The sequence below is a fragment of the Alligator sinensis genome, unplaced genomic scaffold, assembly GCF_000455745.1.
Source record: "Alligator sinensis unplaced genomic scaffold, ASM45574v1 scaffold1223_1, whole genome shotgun sequence".
Lineage (NCBI taxonomy): Eukaryota > Metazoa > Chordata > Crocodylia > Alligatoridae > Alligator > Alligator sinensis.
Genome location: NW_005842062.1, coordinates 864,420 through 887,062, shown reverse-complemented (window position 1 = coordinate 887,062; position 22,643 = coordinate 864,420).

Genomic DNA, 22,643 nt, shown 5'->3' with positions numbered 1-22,643 from the left:
TTGACCCCAGTAATCTTTCCTGCTATGGCAGGGGGTCGGACTTGATTCTCTGCTCAGGTCCCTTCTGAACCTACAAACTATGAAACAGTCCTGATTTGATTTGGCCTAATCCAAATCTAAAGATTCAATGCTGATTCAGGGAATCAGCAATTTGGCCATACACACAGCTTTAAATGTTTTTTCTACATACCTCGAGGTACCAGATATGGCTCATGAATGCTGAGATGGTGGGGTGGATGAAGCATCCCACAGGAGGGGGAGGGGGGGGATGTGCTTGGCGGTGGACCCAGAAGTGGACTGGATGTAGTTCTAGTCCACTTCTGGGTCCACTTCCAAGCATGCTGGGGGGCCCCCATACCTCCTCTGGTTCAGCGATCGGCTGTGGGGAGACCCCGGGTGTCCCCCCCGCCCCCAGACCCAGGAGGCACCAGTTGCTAAGCTGGGGGCAAAGGAGGGGGTCCCTTATGCACTCCACAGCGGACCCAGAAGTGGATTGGAAGTGCTTATGGTTCACTTCCAGGTCCACTGCTGAGTGTGCTGGGGGCCACCTCGCACTCCTGTGGGACACCCCATCTTCCCCAGCATCTCAGCATTCATGAGCCGCCTGGTACCTTCAGGTATGTAGAAAAAACATTTAAAGCTGTGTCTATGTCCATATCATTGAATCTCTCTGAACCTATTTGGAGGATTCTGATTTGATTTGGACAGATTAAAGGGTCTCTTGATTTGATTCGGATTCAGAGATTTGGCCGAACTCTCAAGCAGTTTTCTTCTTTGACTTCAATTTTATTTTGCTTTTTCCTGGGTTTGCTACTATATTACCTGGAAAATACTAATAGCTTAACTGATTAATCCTCTCAAGGCTCATTCTTTTTTCCTAGGGTCTTAGAATATCCTTAAAGTATATTGAGCAAAAATTTGAAAATAATGCTTTCCTCAATTTTTTTCCCCCCCTTCTATCAGTGCATTGAAGAAAGACTTCAGATAATGGCTTGTATCATTTTAACTGGGTCTGCATGTGGAGATCTCAAGAAGAAATAATAATGTACCTTCTACTTAGGGGTCATTTATGCATAATGGCAGAAAGTCAGGAAACACCAGACGTATAAGCAAGAAAGTGTACAAACCATATATGAATAGCATCCAGGATCTATCATATTTACTTGAATAGAAGATGACCTTGATTATAAGACAACCCCCCAATAATTAGATTCTACTAGGGGTGCACTGATAGAGATATTTTGGGCCTATACAGATAGCTGATTTTTAAAGAGTCATATCGGCTGATACCTATCCAATTACTGATGTGCAATCAGGCAGCTTGGAGCACAGCATCTGGCTTGTAAGATGATGTGGAGGAAGGGGTGTGTGTGTGGGGGAGGCAGATAGAGGCCCCCACAGGGAGGAAAGGAGGGAGTAGGGTGGCTGGGACAGGCACTGCCCAGCTGGGGCAGAGCAGTGCTGCAAGTGGCTCCCCCAGGGATTGGTGGGGTGCAGCTTCCACTGCCATGCACACCCCTGGAGGGTGTGTGGGGGGGTGCCCCTGGATCTCTGTGTGGGCTAAGGGCAGGATGCCACTGTGGGCTGAGGCCAGTGCCGGGCTTTTCCCAGCAGGGGAGGCTTATCCAGGCTGTTCTCGGTGCAAGCAGCAGTGGTGGCACTGGGAGGGGGGCTACGGTGAATTTTGTGGAGGGTGCAGCCCCACCCCATAGCCCCTCTCCCAGCACTGCTGCCACCTGTCCCAAGCACAGCCTGGCCCAGGCCCTACTGGGAAGAGCCATCTGCTGTCTCCAGTATCAGCCTGCAGTTGCAGCCCACCCTCACCCCCTGTACAGATCTGAGTGGCACATGCCCCCCATGCCTTCTGGGGGTGCCTGCAGCAGTGGGAGGTGTCCCCCCACCATGCCCCTGGACTAGCTGTGGCACTATATATATATATATATATATATTACTTGCATACCACAGTCAACTTTTCCCCAAAGTTTAGGCTTCCAACATTGGAGTTTTATTTAAAGTGGCAAAGACCTTTTTTCCTGCCAGAATATAACTGTAGAAATGCTGTAAAATGATCACAGCTTCTTTTCCTTCTCTTTCCTCTAGCATCTGCATGGAGGAAAGGGCAAAGTCTAGTAGGGCTAGATCTAGGGCTGGTCAGTACAGTAGTGCAGCTAACCCCTTCATTTTGATTTCTGACAAACCCAAATTTTAAATCCAGTAGCTTGGCAGTAGCAGTAACACTTCCATTCAGGGAGTGCTCTTGAGTAACTTGACTTAATGGCACATTACAATAACCTGATTTCTTCTAATGACTCTTCACTCAACAGGTGTTAATGACCCTCTCTCCATTTTTAATGGTCTTGATTTTTCACTATTCCAGCATTCCCTTTTTCAGCAATTTTGCTCTCTGGTAGCTCCTCTGGGTCTCACTCCTATTTCATAGCCCTGCAAAGTGTGTTTAGCTCCTTGAAAATCCTAGATCTGCCCATAGAGTCCAGTCTATAGTCACAGCTACAATTTCAACTTTTGGCCAAGTAACAGAGTCATGACAATTCAGCTGTGAAAGGGTTAAAACTAGCTTTTGTCTGAGCAGGAAATGAGAAAATTAATGATCTGAAGAATAGATGCTGGTCCTACTCTATACAGCCAGAACTCAAGAAAAAAAAAATTATATTTTGTTTTTAATTCATCCTGCCATTGAAGACCAAGGTGCATATCTCATTTGGGGCATATGGTATTTGAAGAAATACTACAGCACTTCCTACTTCTAGTAATAAAAAGCAGCTAAAGACAAATGATAAGGCCAATGAACAGGTAAAGTGAGACAAATGGATTGGCAGAAGTAATAATCAAAATAATAGCAAATAATTCACTTTTTATCAAACCACCATGATGCCTTCAAATTCTGCTCAAAGTATTGTTTTTTTTGGATTTTAAATTTTCTACAAAATAAAATTTATACACTCCTGTTATCCCCAAGCTTTGTAATGCTGCATTCCATATTTTATTTAGTGATTTTTAAAAAGCTAAACAAAAAGGAACTTCCCATGTCATTAGTCAGTCTAGTTGCAGTCCTTTTTCCAGTCTGGAGACTGGGCTGATTCTTTTGGTAAACAGGCTTCCTGCTTTTGTTTCATCCTGTACCTGACTTCCATATAGCAGGAAACAAGATCATATTGATTTGTAAGTGAAACATGGTAGCTTACAGAGACTCCATTCATTTCAGAGGATAATGATTACTATTACTTATGCTACTCACTTGTTTTCAAAATATATGAGAAGCTGCTATAGGATTTTGCAACATGTTGCAGGTCTAATATCATTAAAAACTTAATGCACTATCAATTAAAGTTTAATTTCCCAGGGCCAGAGAGATGATCTTAGATAAAAGCTACCTGCTATACACTAAAATTAATTTAAACAGAATTAATTCTGTTACATGAGAAACGTCTAGGGATATCAGTTTGGAAAATTCTACTACTCTTCTAAGAAGTGTAAAATGAAAGTGTACAGGATGGAAGAGGGTTATAAAATACAATTTAAAAATAGGAAGCTAAGCTTTAAACTAAATTAGAATGGCTGCTGCCACTTCATAATAACAACCACATTTAAAAAGTGATAACTTAAAAGGTTTCATCTCTGAAAAGTGATCAATACATGATTTTTCAGACAGTCTAGGGGGAAAATAGATATTGGTATCACTGAGTCAAGAGAAAAGCCCAGCTACACTTATGTGTACAATTAATGAAAATGTTGCACTAAAAATTGGGGCTTTCAAACTGCTTATTTCAACACCAAAGAATGAAAATTTTGAAAGAATATAGATTAGAACCACTTATATTTTATTTCAATCTGATAATAGATAAACTTCTTGCTTCTGATTAAACTAAGGGGAAAACACCATTAAACAATCCCTCTTTGTCATAGTTGTACACATTTTGCTCCTTTGTACCCAAGCCTCACAGTATAGGGCATGCTTGCAATGTAATGGAAAGTATTGAACCTTAGACAACATGGAAACCTATACCCCATGTCCAACACTTGCTCTGAGGTGTGCTAATTAGACTTAGTTAATTGAGTCTGCTGGAGCATGCTTTAGTTAAAGCACCCCCTGCCACCATTTTAAAGCAGGGGACACTGAATGCACATTTACTAATATATATATATATATATTAGTAGCATTTCACTTTAATTATGGAAAAATGTAGATTTGGGAGGGGGCGGGGAGGTTTAAATCGGAAAATGTTGGATTTTTTTTTTTATCAGAGAGAACCTGGATCCGTGGTGATCCCTACCAAGCCACAAGCTATACTGTGGGAAGTGCTTCTGTTTGAGCTGTTCAGTTTGGTATGAGATACTTTAAATATGTTTTGAGTTGAAGGGAAAAAATGACCCTACAACCAAGGAGTGAATGCAGTTATGTGTATATACAAAGACTGCATTCCCTCTGATCTGGACTGATGGTTACAAGAAGGGCAAGGCACCGCATTTTCTTTTAGCTGTGTTTTTACAGGACTATCCAGGTTTAGGTATTAAATTTGGGAACAGCTCTTGGAGGTAGCTATGTACTCTAAGCGGTGGAGTATTTCTTACTGGACCATTTAGTGGCAAGGAGGTACTTTTGCTATCCTTTGTTGTACAGAAGAGGGGGTCACATCTTCCAGGGTTGGGAGAGCTTGAGAAATTACAAGGACTTGTGCAGAAGAAGTAAAAGGATGTCTCTCTGATTTGCACTACTCTGCCAGGGACAGGACAAACAGCTCCTTCTGTGGACCAAGGCCCCATCCAACCCATGTGCAGCCTGATACTCTGCTACTTTATCCCTCAAGGATACTGGCCCTTCATCAGTCACCAGGGGTTTACTGGCAGCATATAATAAGCAGTTGTCAATTAATAGTTGCTACCACCAGTACAGGGGGTAAAATATGGCAATGTGAAAGACCCTTTTACATCAGCTACCAGTGGAGACAGATATTTAGAGTGCCTCCAGTGCAGTTAGCATACAACTTACAACTGCATTTATCCTCTCTGCTCAAAGTAACACATTTACTCCAATATAAGATGAGGTCTTTTCCTCTCCCTCGTCCTTCCATCACCATAGGAATAAAAGTCTGTCATCTTACATTTGCACACAAGGAAACCTCATTGAATACATTGTCTATCATCACACTGCTGCTAAAATCATCTTGGGCTCAGAAATGGAAACCACCTACGAAATTGATTAAATGCAGCCAATGCTGAGCATGACTATAAAACACATGGCCCATGACCTATACATTCTGATAGGAGTCTACCACAAAAATGTCTTATTCAGACCTTTTGATTTAGACACATGGTAGTGACCATTAAATGCAGTTGCCACCAGCTCCAACTCCTTTTTCAAATTGTGGTGAGCCACTGCATTGAATACACTTTTACTTCCTCTTCACTCCCAGAGCTGAGGTCTGCCTGCCTTTCCCACTTCCAATGATTCGTCTTTCTTCACCAGCCTTAAGAGTGCCTGAGCATGTGTGTGGAGGCTGCTCTGATTTGCTGTAATTAGTGTGTTGGAGTAGGCTCGATTAATTGAGTCTGCTGGAGCATGGTAATTGCTGCACTCCAAATAGCCTCTGCATCTTGTGTATCAGTGTCCCTGCACTTCAAAATGACAGTGGGGGTGCTTTAACTAAAGCTCAGCCCTGCCACCATTTTGAAGTGCAGGGACACATATACACAAGAGGCTCTGAGTGCTATAATTAAAGTAGCTCTTAGAGCTACTATAATTAAAGCCCCCCCCCGCCCCCCCCGCAAACCCTTGGAGCACATGTAAAAATGCCCTACATGACTGAGAAACATCACCAAATGTGGCCTCAAACAGTTCACCCAGAATCCCTCTGTCTGTTGAATATGATTAGTATGCCTCCCCCCTCCCCCACCTCCATGAGTTGGAAGTTGAGATTAGCTTGACCTGTGCCTTACTTGCACATACATTTTTGGAGGATCCCAAGACTTATGACAAGAACACCTGGTTCCAGTCATGAGTAGGCGCTAATTGGCACAAGGATCTTTTGTGGGGAGGGGTATCTGGAGTACACACACATACTGAGCAGTGCTGAGCTGTGGGGTCATAGACGACTTGTAGTGGGGGGGTACATGCCCCCCCCTGAGATTGGCCGCCATTGCTGCCAGCTTCTTCAGGCAGCTGCTGCTCACCACCCTCCCCCCGCACCACTGCCAATGCTGGCTTTTGTCAGCGGTTGTTGCTTGCCACCACCAACAGTGCTGCTGGCTTTTGCAGGCTCTTGTCACTCACCACCACTGGTTTCTATGGGTGGTTGCTGATCACCTATTGCTGCTTATAAGTCCCCCACTGGTGGCTTCTGTGGGAGGTCGCCACTCACCACCCTGCCACTGCACACAAATTGTCTCCCCCCCCAGTCTTGGGAGGCACCATTTTTTCATGTGTGGGGTCATAGATTACATAGACCTTAGGGCTCAAAGGGACCTTGTGAGATCGTCAGGTCCAACCCCCATGAGCCCTCCATGTCACCATGGCTTGAAAAACTGTTGACTCTGCTGGGGCTGAGACTAATGAACCAGAGGGTAAATCATGAACTTTTGGTGCAAAAGTGTTACTTAAAAGTGTGTTTATGGAGTAGCTGTGCAAAAACTTGCAGCAGTGACAAAAAAGGTAAAACACATCTATTTTGAATTAACTGAGCCTATGGGTACCTATAGTCATGTTTATTTCAAAGTCAGTCAAATTTGCTCATCATTTCCATGTGCTTAGGGAAAGCTAGGATAGTAATGTTGGAGTAGGGCGGAAGAGCTTCATGGAGAAGAAGTTGTGGGGGAGTAGAGGGCAAAGGGGCCACTTCACCCCCAGATTTTTTTTCCCTACTGTAGCAGTGGAAGGAAGACAACTTCAAGGGAAACCTCCAATAATTATTTTTTTTTACCTGAAATTTTTTTTTAATGTTATAAATTTTCTATACATACGATCTAATTATTGTGAGATCACTTTATATTCAAGGTTGTCTTATATCCAAGAAATTGTATGACATTAAATTGTGGGCAGAATGAGCAGACTGAAAAGATGTGTTTACATCTTCCTTTACCTGTGTAATATAGAAGCCATCCTAAAGTTTACTGGCAGTTAAGAGTACTTGAGAAATCCCTAAACCAATTTTAAGTTACTTTGAGGGACTAAGATTGATACCTACAAAATTACAAATGATTCACAATCCATTTGACAGTCCTAGAACAATGGGGCAAGCCCAGGATTTTGCACCTCAGTCTTCCCACTGATACATTTTCTTCACATGAGGTTGAGTATTTTACATTCTGTGGTTGCTTCAGATAGGGGTGTAGGTGTAGGGGTGTTGTGTATGTACCTATATATTCCTATACCTTCAAATAGGTAAATATATACCTATTTGAAGTGGCCACAGAATGCTATATGTGTGCATATGTGTATGTGTGTGTGTGTATATGTGTATATATATCCACAGCTCAGCACTGCTCAGTATGTGTGTGTACTCCAGATACCACCCTTCCTCCCCCACCCAAGGATTCATGTCACACACACACACGTTTCCTCCCCACCCCATACATATTATTTTTCTTTAAATCACCCCACTGGAGAAATATTTATTTCTCATTCTGTTCCTGAATTAATCTGCCAAATGTATAGGATGGGCAAGATCCAGGCCCAGTCAAATGACAACCCACAAATTCAAACCATCATCCCTTCATTTGCTAGTCATGCACATAGGTGCTCACAGAAACACAGCTGAGAGTGAAACTTAGGGAGGGTGCAGGGCTTACTTTTGGCAATGTTCTACTGGATAGGTAAGGTTTAAGTTGCCAGAACCAGCTAGTGAATCCCCTTTGAGGTGTTATTCAGGTGATGTTATTCAGCTTAGAAATTGTATTGATATGTTACAAAGTTGGCATAAGAAAGATGTGAACACAATCTTGTATTCCAGAGCCACAAGGCCAGATGTATTGAAAATTACAAACTTATGGTCAATTAAATATTTTAGGCTAACAACAAAAGGTACTTTACTTGTTTTACATTAGGTACATGGTGATTTTAGAGTATTTTTACTTTTAATGAAGCAGGAAAAAATATTCTATAATAACTAGAAGAAGGTTTGAGGCCATGTCTCATACATGCTGGGGCATTAACTGACATCACACTAATTAGAGAAAGTAGTAATAAAGGGAAAATTAGTTAAAATAGCTTAAGTAATGTAATAATACTCCTCGGCTGCCAAATCTTTATAAGAAATAAACAATGAATATGCACTTAAGAGTGGCAGTTGGTTTTGAATATCAACTTTGAGAAGCCATTATTTGTTATTGAAGGTTTATAATAGATGAGTGATCAATTTTCGCTTATAAATGGTTAGCTAGCTATCCACATTCCATACACCAGCATTTGTGATCAGTCATTGCAGGTATTCAACATTTCACAGGAGCGTCTGGCCTGAGCAGCTTTATGCAAGTGATTTGAATTTCTAGGAGCTCAAAATAAACACCAGCTGTTTATGGACTAATTTATACAAGTGGCAAGAGAAATCTTTGTTGTTTGAAGACATTTCATGCATGATTAAACTGAAGATGTTAACTACTGTAGTAACTAATATAGAAGTATTAAAAGCCTGACTTTTTTTTCTACTCCTTAGTGCCAGTTTGAGATTGGAATATCAGTTTACCATAAGGTAAGCGGTTTGTTGTTTGCGATGAAACGGTAACAAACTAAATGCATAGCTGACTGCTAATCTTAAATTATCAGACAAAAATAGGAAAAGAGAACTCATCTCCTGAATTCAGATTGCAAGGGACTTGCAATGATGATATAAAATTACATGAAGAGTTTTAGGGTATGTACAAGTATTACATTTAGATCACCCTAACCAAAGTTAGGGAGATGTAAATGCCCAGGTGGGCAAACATTTGCGGGCCTCAAGTTGTCCTAACACTGGATGCCCAATCTAAAATTAATTCTTGTCAGATGTGAACAACCTTTAGATCAGCATTGTCTTAACCCAGCCTAGTGAACACTTGTATGCATTCACAGCACAGCCCTGGGGCTGGGAAAGCCCAGCCACTCTCCCTGGGCCCCGGGGCTGTGCTATTTTTACCCTCCCATCAACCCTGAACGGGATAGCATTACCCGTACTGGACCAGACCACTGCCCTTGGACCCGCCAGGCCCGCACCCTAGACCTGCTAGCCTCTCCCACCCCTGACTTATTCCGGTTGCTTGCTTCTCCTCAGTAAATGGCAAATTCTGGCATGCAGATCCTGACTCAAGTTTAAACATCTTAAGCTAGACCACCGAAACTTGAGTGGGGCCTGTGAATGCTGGTATATTCTAAGTCAGTTAGGTACTGCTTGTCTCTCAAATCACAAATAGAGAAGATGACCCATCATAGACATTACATATTTTAATGTATCCATGGCTTGCAGGATAAGGAATTTAAGAATCCCAACTGTATAAAGATGTTCATAGGAAGACGTTTATCCATTATTTTTTTTTTATAATAGTAGTGAGACAGGGTTCTTTGGGTAAATGTCATATCTTTTATTAGATTAACTAAATAGTTGGAAAAAAATTGTTCTTTGCAAGCTTTTAGGCACAAACACCCTTCTACAGGCAAAGGGAGATCCTGCTGTTGTTTTGTGTTCTCCTGGATGGAATAGGAGCCAATATGCAAAATGCACATCTGTGAAAATGTAAATGTGTGGAAGTGAGGATCAGAGGCCATGAGAACCAATAGATGTGAGGCAGGTAGGCTGGGGGTGAGGGGAATGGGAAAGTTGATCTGGTGTTGGAATGTACCTGGTAAAATGTAGAGAGGTTACCTGGGGTTATTGGAAGGCAGGCAAGTTATAACGTGCCATAAATCCAATGTCTATATTTAGTCCATGATTTTTTGCATCCAGTAGATTTATGAAGTGAAGTTTGTAGGCTCATATACAAAAGGTGATTTGTAAATTTCCTTTGAGGATTAGAACTGAGAGATTGGAGAGAGAGAGTGGTTGTCTTATGAGAAGTGTGCACCCATGGGTAATTGGGTATTTTTGTCTTTGATAGATTTTTGGTGTGTGTTCATTCTGGTGCTCAGTTTTTTGCTTTCTCATAAGTATTTTCCATAAGGACATTTAGTGCATTGGATAAGAGACTACATTTCTGGGGGGGCAGGTGTAAGACCCAGGAATGGTGATGGTTTTGTTGTGGAGTGTAGTTACTGTGGGAGTAGTGGAGATATGTTGGCAGGTCTTACATTTCTTGTCCCAGCATGGTCTGGATCCATTTGGTGTGCTTTTGGCCATAGGAACTTTGCTTCTGGTGATGAGATTGGCAAGGTTTCATGCTTGTTTTAAGGCTAGGATGGGTGGTTTTGGGAAGTTCTTTCTAAGAATTGGGTCTTTTTCTGGTATGGGTTGCAATGGTTTGGGGATTTTCAGGGTATAAGTTCCAGGGAAGGATGGTCATAATTAATGGTGTGAGATTCATGGGGAATTTTTTTTTGTACTTCATGTGGTATCTGGGTGGTTCTTTCAGAAGAGTGATCCATCTCTTTGGAGGATTGTCCTTGTTGAGTGAAAGCCCTTTTTGAGATTTATGAGGTGATGATCATGGGCATTTTTTTTCCATTCAAATCTGATAGTATCAGAGGGTTTGGCTGTATATTATAGCTTTCTTGGTGTGTTTAGGGTGATTGCTGGTTCTGTGTAGATATGTATGTTGGTCCATAGGTTTCTTGCATAATGGTGGTTTGTATTTTACCATTCTGGATATTGGTCATAGTGCCTAAAAAGGAAATTTTGGTGCTGGAATATTCAACAGATAGTCTGATGGAGTGATGATTATTGAATTTGTGATGGAAATCAATCAGAGATTGCAGGTTTTTGGTTCAAATCATGATGTCATCAATAGATAGTTCTTGAGGAATTCTTCTTTCAAGTGGCCCATAAAAAGGTCAGCATATTGTGGGGACATTTTTGTGTCCATAGCTGGAGAAAGTGTTGGTTATTGAAAGTGAAGTTGTTGTATGTGAGAATGAAGTGCATAAGTTCAGTAATATCTTTAGGTCTGTACTCTGAGTTATAATCTTGTTCTTGTAGATAAGTAAGACAGGCTTGGATGTCATCCTTGAGTGGGAAGTTGGTAAATATGCTGGTAACATTCATGGTGGCTAGGAGGGTATTGCTGGGAAGGTGGTCTATGTTTAAGTTTTTGTAGAAAGTCTGTTATCTTGGACAAAACTCACTCTTTGGGTGACAAGAGATTTTAGGATGGATTCAGTGAAACCTGGTTTTTCCTTAGTTAGGGCTCTATGGTTGGATATTATAGGTCTGCCTGGGTTTCCTTGTTTGTGGATTTTAGGGAGCATGTAAAAATTCCCTGGGTTAGGTATTGAGGGGATCAAGTTCTGTAGTTTTTTCTTGTAGTTGAGATGGAAACAATTTGATGGTGGTTTTGATTTTTAAGGTGAAAAGGGGAGTTGGATCTTCCTCTAGTTTTTCGTAATAGGTGGTGTCAGAGAGTTATCTGTTGGCTTCTTTTATGTAGTCTTCACAGTTAAGGATAACTATAGCTCCTCCTTTAGGATGGGGGCACTACCACCACTGCTGGCCCACTGCTGACCCACTAAGCAATCCTTGCAAATCCAGCAGGTCAAGGCACTCTAAGGAGCCCACCCCTGCCCCAGCCCTAGAACACTGCGGGCAAGGCAGGGGCCCCCAAAGGCGCACTCACCTGCCTGTACATGAATGCCAGGAGCTTGGGGAATAAACAGGAGGAACTTGTCCTCCTGCTTAACAGAAATAATTACTATGTCATAGGGATAAAGGAGACCTGGTAGGACTCCACCCATGACTGGGCCACAGGTATAAATGGCTATACCTTGTACCGGAGAGATCATGTGGACAAGAGGGGTGGGGGGGTAGCTCTCTATATCAAGGAAAGCTTCGTGTCCCTGCAAGCTGACCTTGGCACCCAGGGTGGATGACTGGAGACCCTCTGGGTAAAAATCCATGGGGAACATGGCACAATAGTGGGAGTCTATTACAGACCTCCTACCCAGGATCAAGAGCTTGACCAGGAGTTCTCCAGGGAATTGGCCGAGGCCGCACGCTCCCAGTCCATGGTTGTCATGGGAGATTTTAACTACCCAGAAATCTCATGGGAAGAGCACTTAGCCAAATCCAAATGGTCACAAAGATTTCTCACATGAATGGATGACCTCTATCTGATGCAAGAAGTCTACTGGCCAATGAGAGGTAAAGCACTGCTTGACCTGGTACTGGCAACGGGGGATGACCTTATCAGTGACCTAATGATAGAAGGGAAGCTGGGTGACCGTGACCATGAGTTGATCATCTTCACCATCTACTGTAAAGCTGGCAAGTCAGTCAACAATACAGAAGTCCTCCACTTCAGGACAGCTGACTTTGACAAGCTCAGGAGGCTTGTCATTGAGGCTCTAAAGGGCCTCAGCCCAAAGGGGAGGGGAGTTCAGGATGAGTGGTTGCTCCTCAAGGGAGCGATACTCGATGCACAAGCAAAGTCTATCCCATCTTGGAGGAAAGGCAGCAAAAGGGCACAGCAGTCCCCGTGGCTCTGCAGGGAACTATTGGATCTCCTGCAACTAAAAAGAAAGGCCTACAAAGGATGAAGGATGGGATCCACCTCCAAGGAGGAATATTCTGCACTGGTCCGGAGCTGCAGAGACCAAACCAGAAAAGCCAAGGCTGCAAATGAACTCCAATTGGCTACAAGTATCAAGGACAATAAAAAGTCCTTTTTTAGATATGTGCAGAGCTGGAGGAAAAGCAAGGGCAACATTGGACCCCTGCTAAACCAGATGGGACAACTGACAACTGATGCCCATGAAAAAGCCAATTTGCTAAACGGGTACTTTGCGTCGGTCTTTCACCAGTCCCAAGGGACAACCCTGTCCATTATGGAACAGGAAGGCCTCGGTGAGGGAGATTCCTTACCCCCCATCAATGCTGACCTTGTGAAGGAACACCTTGACAGGCTGGATACTTTCAAGTCAGCTGGCCCTGACAGCTTACATCCCAGGGTATTCAAGGAGCTGGCGAGCATCATAGAACAGCCCCGGCACGAATCTTCGAGAACTCCTGGTGCTCTGGTAAAGTGCCCAAAGATTGGAAAAAGGCCAGCATGGTTCCTATCTTCAAGAAGGGGAGGAAAGTGGATCCAGCAAACTATAGGCCCATCAGCCTGACCTCAGTCTTCTCCAAGTTCTTCCCAGGTATAATCAGAGAGACCATTCTCAACAGACTGGCTGATGGTAATGATCACCTCTGGGCAAACCGGGCCAACTGCGGCCTTGGCTTCTCCACTATCCACTGGCTGGGGAATTGGCTATGTGGTCGGACCCAGAGAGTGGTGGTTGATGGAAGTCAATCGTCGTGGTGCCCTGTGACCAGTGGGGTCCCTCAAGGCTCTGTCCTTGGGCCTATATTGTTCAAAATCTTCATTAATGATGTGGACATTGGCCTCAGAAGCGGACTGGCCAAGTCTGTCGATGACACCAAACTTTGGGGTAAAGCATCCACACCTGAGGACAGGAAGGCAATCCAGGTTGACCTTGACAGGCTCAAGAAGTGGGCAGATGAGAACCTGATGGTATTTAACACTGAAAAATGCAAGGTTCTCCACCTTGGGAGGAAAAACCCGCAGCATGCTTATGGGCTCGGCAGTGCTACACTGGCTAGCAATTCAGACAAAAAGGACTTGGGGGTCGTGATTGACCACAAGATGAACATGAGCCTTCAATGTGATGCTGCAACTAGTAAAGCAAGCAAAACACTGGCTTGCATCCATAGATGCTTCTTAAGCAAATCCCAGGATGTCATTCTCCTGCTGTACTCAGCCTTGGTGAGGCCGCAGCTGGAGTACTGCATCCAGTTTTGGGCTCCACAATTCAAAAAAGACATGGAGAAACTTGAGAGAGTCCAGAGGAGAGCCACGTGTATGATAAGAGGTCAGGAAAACAGACCTTATGATGAGAGGCTGAGAGCTATGAGACTCTTCAGCCTGGAAAAGCACAGGCTCAGGGGTGATCTGGTGGCCACCTATAAGTTTATCAGGGGTTCTCATCAGGATCTGGGGGAATATCTGTTCACTAGAGAACCCCAAGGGATGACAAGATCAAACAGTTATAAACTCCTCCATGACCATTTCAGGCTGGACATAAGGAAGAACTTGTTTACTGTCTGAGCTCCCAAGGTTTGGCATGGACTGCTGCCGGTGGTGGTTCAAGCACGTACTTTGAACGCTTTCAAGAAACATTTGGATGTTTATCTTGTTGGGATCCTATGACCCCAGCTGACTTCCTGCCCTTTAGGCAGGGGACTGGACTCAATGTTCCAAGGTCCCTTCCAGCCCTAATGTCTATGAATTTATGAATCTTTATCTCCTAGTTTTAGTACTATTTGGTGGTTGTTTCTTAGAGATTCTATGGTCTTTCTCTATGAGAGGGAAAGGTGGTTATGGTTGTGTGTGTTGAATATTTCATTGTTCATTCTTTCCCTGAAACAGTCAATATAGTGGTCAAGGTTTGAATTTTGTCCACTGTGTGGTGTCCAATCTGTTTTTTGGATTTTGGGGGGTTACTCTTTTTTTCACAATGTTGTCAAAGGATGAAGTATAGTTGGAAGTGGATTCATTTGGGTTGTGGAAATATTCTTTGAGACAGAGGCTTTGGAAAAATTCTTCTAGTTCTCCATATTTTTATATATTAGGGTATTTTTCCTGACAGAAATTAAGGCCTTTAGAGAGAACAGATTTTTTAGCTTTGGTAAGTGCATACATGGAGAGAGTGATAATATTTGAGGGTTAATTGGTTCTTTCAGTTTCATCAAGTATGAGGTTGGAATGTTGTAACGTATTGGTGTTGTTTCTGTGATGGTTGTTTTGTGGCTGGGAAAAGTGTTCCTGTAGTAATTTGTTCTATTTTTTTTCTACCCAATTACCTGTGGGTGAACACTTCTTACAAGAACACTTCTTACAAGACAACCACTCTCTCTCCAGTCTCTCATTTCGAATCCTCAAAGGGAATTTACAAAATACCTTTTGTAGATGAGTCTACAAACTTCACTTCATAAATCTACTGGATACAAAAAAGCATGGACTAAATATAGACCTTAGGTTTATGGCACATTATAACCTGCCTGCCATCCAATAACCCCAGGTAACCTCTCTACATTTTACCAGGTAAATTTTATCACCCGATCAACATTCCCACTTTCCCCCCACAACCCCACCCCCACCTACCTGTCTCACACCTATTGTTTCTCATGGCCTCTGATCCTCACTGCCACACATTTGTATTTTTGCAGACCTGCATGTTGCAGATTGGCTTCTAGTACATCCAGGAGAACACAAAACAACAGCAGGCTCTCCCTACCTGCAGAAGGGTGTTTGTGCCCAAAAGCTTGCAAAGAATTATTTTTCCAACAACTTAGTTGGTCTAATAAAAGATAGAACATTTACCCAAAGAACCTTGTCTGCCTATGTCCTTAGACCAACATGACTACAACCAACACCCCCTTTATAATATTATTAGCTTTAACATACATATATACGTACACAGAGCAGCTTTCCCTCTCCCTGGAATACAAACTGGATGCCTTCTTCCAAAATTGACCATTCTCTCTTTAAATTTCATAATGTTGTTCTTTGATAAAGCATTTATAAAGCCTTATAAACACAGAACTGTCCAATGATTAAAAAACCTGTAAAACTACCAATCATATTTGTAATTAAGAATTTGTTTTTAATCAAGATTTTAAATGTTAGGTCAGTAGTTCCCAAACTGTGACAGATTGTGCACCATCAATTTTAAAACAATACAATCTTAAGTACCACCAGCAAAATTTTCAGTTCAACTTTAATTACCATCAGCAATTTTTTGTCATATAAAGTAATTATAATCTGTTAACACATACCACTGACAGGCTGTCTGCATACCACTGGCGATGTGCATACCACAGATTGGGAACCACTGTGCTAGGTATTTTTATCTTGGATATCTAACAAATTATATTAGTTTGCATTTTTTTTCTCTTTTCTACTTAACCATTCTAGGTCTCTAGGGGACTGTAAACTGCTCTGAGCACAACATTTGATCATGATGATAATTTGATTTCACAATCTACTACTTAAAAAAGAAAGTCAGAACACAGGCAAATCATATCATATTATACCCTTCTTTGAAGAAACGCTTTTATGTAGATTTCTGCTAACTTCCTCAATGAAAACTATTTTGAAATTCTTGTCGGGTACTTTCTACCTGATGGGCTGTAGTATGTGGGTGATTTGTTCCTCTTGTATATATTACAGTCACCCCAATCCTTTAGAGAGGCTTTTTTTCTCTTTTGCTTCCACACCACATTTATAAGGTAGAGACAGAATGATATATATACTGAACCAGACTCTGAAATTTTAATATTTCAGAAAAAGAACAATCCACCTACTTAGAATACAGTTATTTTAATACTAGGGAACATATACATGTTGCTCATTGACTTGGTTGGTTGCTTTCTGAAAAAAGGGATCATAGATTGTAAACATTTTATTTGCTTCTAGTATTTATGTTGCTTTTCAATCTCTAATATAGTGGTTCTCAACCTTTTTGTATTCAAGGCACTCCTAGTTAGTCTCAAGGCACCCCTCAGAAAATGCAAGCTCTTAGCTTTCACTCATTTTTATTACAGAAAGATAATAGAGCAAGTCTTCTGTTGCAAAGAACTCTAAAAGCCCACAAAAGATCAGAATGTTATTGATACTATGGATTCCTCTTTGAAATCTCTGTTTTTATCTCATTAATCATGTATAGGTATCTTCTCATTTTATATTGACCAGTCCCATGTGGCACCCTTAAAAGACTTTCATGGCACCTTGGTTGAGAATCATTGTTCTAGGACATCCTGATAGCACATAAAATGTGGATTTTTTTTTCTGTGACCGTGATGTGTACGTGTATCATTGTTAGTCTTTGAAATTAGGAACTTTAAAATGTTAAACTAATTATTTATATATCTGGATTATTTAGAATTTCACCAGTATATTTATTGGCTTTAGTTTAGTTTATCTAAATAATACTGCAAAAAGCATGACTGAATGCTATATGTATCCGTACCAAGTTTCCGCTTGACAGGAATTTTTAATATATATATATATATATATATATACCTCAAGGAAAAAAGAATCTATTAGAGAGACTACAAGCAAAAGGGTATTAAGTTTTTGAAAAAAGAAAAGGTACATGCTAGCACTTAAAAATGAGCAAGAAAATTATGACATGCTAAAGTGTTTCTGCAGAATTTCATATATTGGATTGAATTCTATCGGATACTAGGGCTGTGCAATGCTTTGGGTGCTGATTTGATGCAGAGGAGATTCGGCCTGATTCGGCAGCCGAATCTCCAAATCCAAATCAAATCAGGAGGCCAGTAAAAAGGTCTGAATCAATTTGAAGCTCTCCAAATGAATTTGGAGAGTTTCGGAAAAATTTGGAGATTTGGGCAGCCCCCGCTTGCCGCAGGGAGCTGGACCTGGACTCTATGCCGGTAAGGAGGGGATGGGGACAGGGAGCTGGAGGAGAGGGAGGAGACCATGGGGGGGACCCCCTGCTAGGCCCCATCCCCTGCATGCTCCCCCAGACTCCCTGAGTGTCCCTGACCCCTGCCCCCGCTCTCAGCCCCATCAGTGGCTACCCTGCCTGGCTCCAGCATCTGAGCTCTTTAAAAAACAAAAAAAAAGCCCTACACTCACCAGCTGCTGCCAGGTGGGGGGGTGATCCTTGCTGCCCCCCATTGCCCTGTGCTGCATGGGGGGATCTGCCATGAGCCCCATCCCCTGCCCACTCTCCCCCACTGTCCTGTACTGCATGTGGGGCTATGCCATGAGCCTCATCCCCTGCCCTCCTGCTCTCCCCCCCACCTAGCAGCATCCAGTGAGTCAGGACTTAAAAAAAAAAAAGTGCCGGGATGCTGGGACCAGGCCGGGCAGAGTGGGTGGGGCATGGGACCTGTTTGATTCAGAGATTCAGCTGATTTGGCAGTAGCCAAATCTCTAAATCAGATTGGTCCAAATCACCAAATTGAATCACTGTCCCCCAAATCGGCCATATCTGATCCTAAGTGAATACTACCCACTTTGCACAGGCCTATTAGAGTGTGTGTGTGTGTGTGTGTGTGTGTGTGTGTGCGTATAGATATATCTATATATAATATGTATGTGTGTGTGTATGAAATACTATCCAATAGATTTCTGCAAAGGCAGAATTTAATGTATCATGAAGAAAGGGTGACACTTCAGAGTTTTGTGTGCCCCATGGTGCTTCAGAGCCCTGCGCTTGCAACCTGATATGTGCGGCTGATGGTGTCAGCTTGAAGTGCCACAGGTGGTAGATGTTTTCCCCATTGCAGCAGTCTAGAGCCATGCATCTGCAGCCTGACATGTGGGGTGCAGAAACAGGGCTTTGAAGTGTGGCACAAGAGGAAAAGTTCCCCCTCATTGCCCAGAGCCTCAGCTTCATAAGTCAGCTTGACAGCTATAATGGAAAGCTGTGAGCACTTGAGGGATGTAGGGCAGGAAGCGGGTGGGGGCAAGGAGTAGTCCCTAATGTTATCATCTGGTGCAAGTTACAGTACCAACTCATTCCTTAATGTACAGAAAAGGAATTTAAAAAATGTAATTTTTGCTCAAATGGGAAATGGATGGCGGAGAAAAAAGAATACCTTAAATGTATTTCTATACAGATTTGGTTTTCACCATCTAAATAGGGAACTGTACCTGTTTAAGGGCATAGCCCATAAACAAATTACCTTGAGTTAAGAGGTGTTTACGGCTTCACTATGGATGGATGGACCCACACACAATGTAAGGCTGTTTTATAATATCACTGATATTTTCTGATCAACTGTGTTCTTGGGAGAACTGTTGGACAAGCTTTCAGGCATTTAGTGCCCTTCCTTATGTCTAAGAAATAGGGAGTAGAAAAAAGTTTCCATGTAAATGCAGTCTGCTTGGAGGGATGGAAGAAGGCTGTGAACTAGGAATGAAGAGGTTTTATCAGGAGCCATTAAAAAAAAAAAAAAGTGTAGTAGACTAGACAGTCTAGTTAGTGGCAGAGTGAGACCACTCAGCAAGGGAGAGGGTAGTTATTACCTTTGAAGTGCAGGGAGATTGTTAGGGTGTAATGAGCCATAAAACCACTGTCTGTATCAACTCCATATATTTTACTGTCAGTAGGGTTATACATTTCTGTTCTCAGGCCCCTCTTCTAGTGGTATTTTATAAATTCCTTTTGAGCATAAAGATTGTGAAGTCAGAGAGGGGAGGGTTGTTTTAAGCGGGGAGGGAAGTTCCTATTGATGTCTGTCTCTCCTTTTAATATTTTTTCTGTGAGAGTTCATTGTGATGCCCAGTTTATTTAGTTCAACCCACACAGTTTCAATGAGAGCACTTGGTAATCTGGATGACGCACCACACACTGTGATGTACACATGTAAGATTCATGGATTCTGATGGTTTTGTTGTGAGGAGTCTTGATTTTTTTTTACCCTAGAGAAGTGTTGACAGGTTTGCTGTTATTGTTAAGGAGGGTCTGTGTCCTATTTTGAGTCTGTTGACCAGAAGACAGTTTCTTCTGATGATGAATTGGGCCAAGTTTGGAAGTTGGCTGAAGGCTAAGAATAGGGAAGATGAGAATATTTCCCTCAAAGAACCAATATTTATTGATTTTATAGGCTATAATTTTTTGATGATCCATTGTGCCAACCCTGCAGCCCCAGAAACTGGCACAAGAAGCAAGATGGAGTTTCCACTTTTATATAGAAAATCATAGGGGGTAGAGTCACTAGCCAGAGGGCCAAAGGCAGGGAACAGGTAAAAGGTAAAGAAACATTGACACTCTGGTAACATTCAACACCTTAATTCCCCCCTCACACCTCCATAGGTGTCCCCAAACACTCAAACAGCAGCTTTAGTCCCTACAGCACTCAAACAGCAGCTGCCCTATAGCTGCCCCGCAAGACTGAGCCCAGCTCCTTCAGTCCACAGTCCTGGCTGACTGAGCCAGTGAGATCTCCAGCTCCACTGTGTATTCCTCTGCATAGGGCTGACCAGATTTCACCTGCACACAGCTCACTTCCTCTTACTCTAGCCTCAAGCTTCCCCTTCTTTTTTACTTTGACCCATGGGCAACTGGTGCCTCCTGATACTGTGGGGGGCACCAGTTGCCAATCACCAGCTGGGGGGGCGGGTCCTCCCACCAGCTAATCACCACTGCTGGTGGAAGTGCTGGCAGCAAAACTGGAAGTGGCAGTGGCAAACCCAGAAGTGCCACCAGCACTTCTCTTGGTGCTCCCACAATCTTGGGAAGCACGGGCTGTCGCCACCCCCTCCCCAACTCCCCGACCAATGAGAGTCAATCTCAGGGGGGCACGTACATCGCCTATGCCTTGCCCCCCATTCCTTGGGGGTTTGTGGGAATTGTAGTCCAAAGTAACAGTCAGCACAGCTCTGCAGGCTGCCCCCTGGTTCCTTCTGCTGTTGCACACATTTATATTCACATTACATCTTCTTATAGGTTCTGGTGTGGGATGATGTGTAATAAAGACCAGGGGAATATGGTCAGTGAGGGTTTCTGTTGTGTTGTAGTAGATTACTGCAGGAGATAAGATATGCTTCTCTCCTGGAGACACTTTGCCAGGCAGAGACATTTTTTAGGTTGGTGAAATGGATGTCATGAGTGTTTTCCTCAGAGCAGATAGGGGAGTGTCTGAGATTGGACTGTACCTTACAGCTCTCTTGGTGTGTCCAAGGTGGTTGCAGGTTTTGCCAGAGTGTGGGGGTTTTTTTCATTGACTTAGAGATACCAGAGTGCACCCTGACTGTTCAGTTTCATGAGTCTCTTAATACCTATTAATTTATCTAGTCCCTTTTTGAACCTAGCTATATTATTTGTCTCTAAAACCTCCTGTGGTAATGAGTTGTACAAATTAACTACACACTACATGGAAAAATACTTTCTCTTGTTAGTTTTAAACTTCTGCTAATTTCAGTGGATGCCCCCTAGTTTTAATATTCTGGGACTTGGTGAATAACAGTTCCCTATTTACTTTGTCCATACCCTTCATGATTTAATAGACCTCTATTATATCTCCCTTTAGCTGCCTTCTTTCCAAACTGAAGTCCTGGTCTTTTTGCTCTGTCCTGATCTGTCAGCTGCTTCATACCCCTGATCATCATACCCCTCTTCTGACCTTTTTTTCTAATACTATTATATCCTTTTTTGAGATGTGGAGACTAGAACTGCATGCAGTATTCAAGTTCAGGTTTCTTATGTAAGACTACTCAGTGAATATTCTCCAAAGCTTAAAGGAAGCAGAGGCCTGCCTTAAGTAATTATGGAAACTAAAGGTGCTCAACTAAAAGGTTTTTAACTATTATAGTTTCTCTTATTGGCATTTTCAGCTGTAAGACTCCAACACAGTAAGAAAAAGCTGTCTTAGCAGTAAAAAACAGCAAGAACAACTACCAGAAATGAGAAGCTTTGAGATGGGCATTTTTAGTTTTAGTTTGTCTTTGTATCTAAAGGAAGTCGAGAGAGAAATTTATCTAAGAACACCTGGCTAGAAATTTATTTCATAACGTTTATGACTAGAAACAATTTCAGAAATACTTATTAACTTTTTAAGGGAGAGCTTAATGAATGGGTGATGCATTTTTATAGAAAAAAGTGAATTAATGTATTTTGCAATAGAGATGGTTTTAAATAATACTTTCATCATTATTTTAAATTGCAACAAGAAAACAAAGATATAAAAAAATAAATTTGATTTTTTTTACTTATTTTGTCTCTTCCTAAAGACAGTTTGATGTTCATTGGTTGGTATAACCATTAAAATATGTTATTTTGCAATTAAATGTAACATTTTCAGTAAAATGTACTTTTCTGTTAGCCCTGGGGACTCATGATAGCATTCACTTGCATTTATTTAAGCCATTATCTAAAGCTCTAAAATAATAAAAGTAGCAAGTAATTCTGTCAAATTGTTTGATAGGCTTGAAGCTGTAGTTTCACTTTCCAGACACTGTTACTTAGCTGCACACAAGCTTTTTTTTTGTTGTATATATAAATGGATGATTGATATATGGCACAGTTAATACTTAAAAGTTCCCACTTGGTTCTTAAGAAATGCTTGTGATTCAGTTTATCTACAGTGCATCTTTAAAACACTTACTGCAAAGCATGGGAATATTTTTGTTCAGCAATCTTCAACTGATATTAAATCATTAGTCATTTAATAGCCAAAGATAAACCAAAATGACCATACAAAGTACAGGGATATGAGAGAAATTTATTCCCAAGTAAGAAAAGCAAATGTAATTATTTAAGTACCTCATTTTTGTTTTTCCACCTTATCTGGGATAGATAGCCCTGCTTACTATTCCTTTTTTAGCTTTGTTTCTTGTTTGACTAATTTGGGAGTTTTTGTTTTCTTTGGATTTTTTTGTGTTTTCTCTAGCAGCAACATCATTCATCCCTAAGTAGTCTTCTATTTTTATCTTCTGCTACTTCCCACTATCTCTTGTGTAATGTTTCTTTC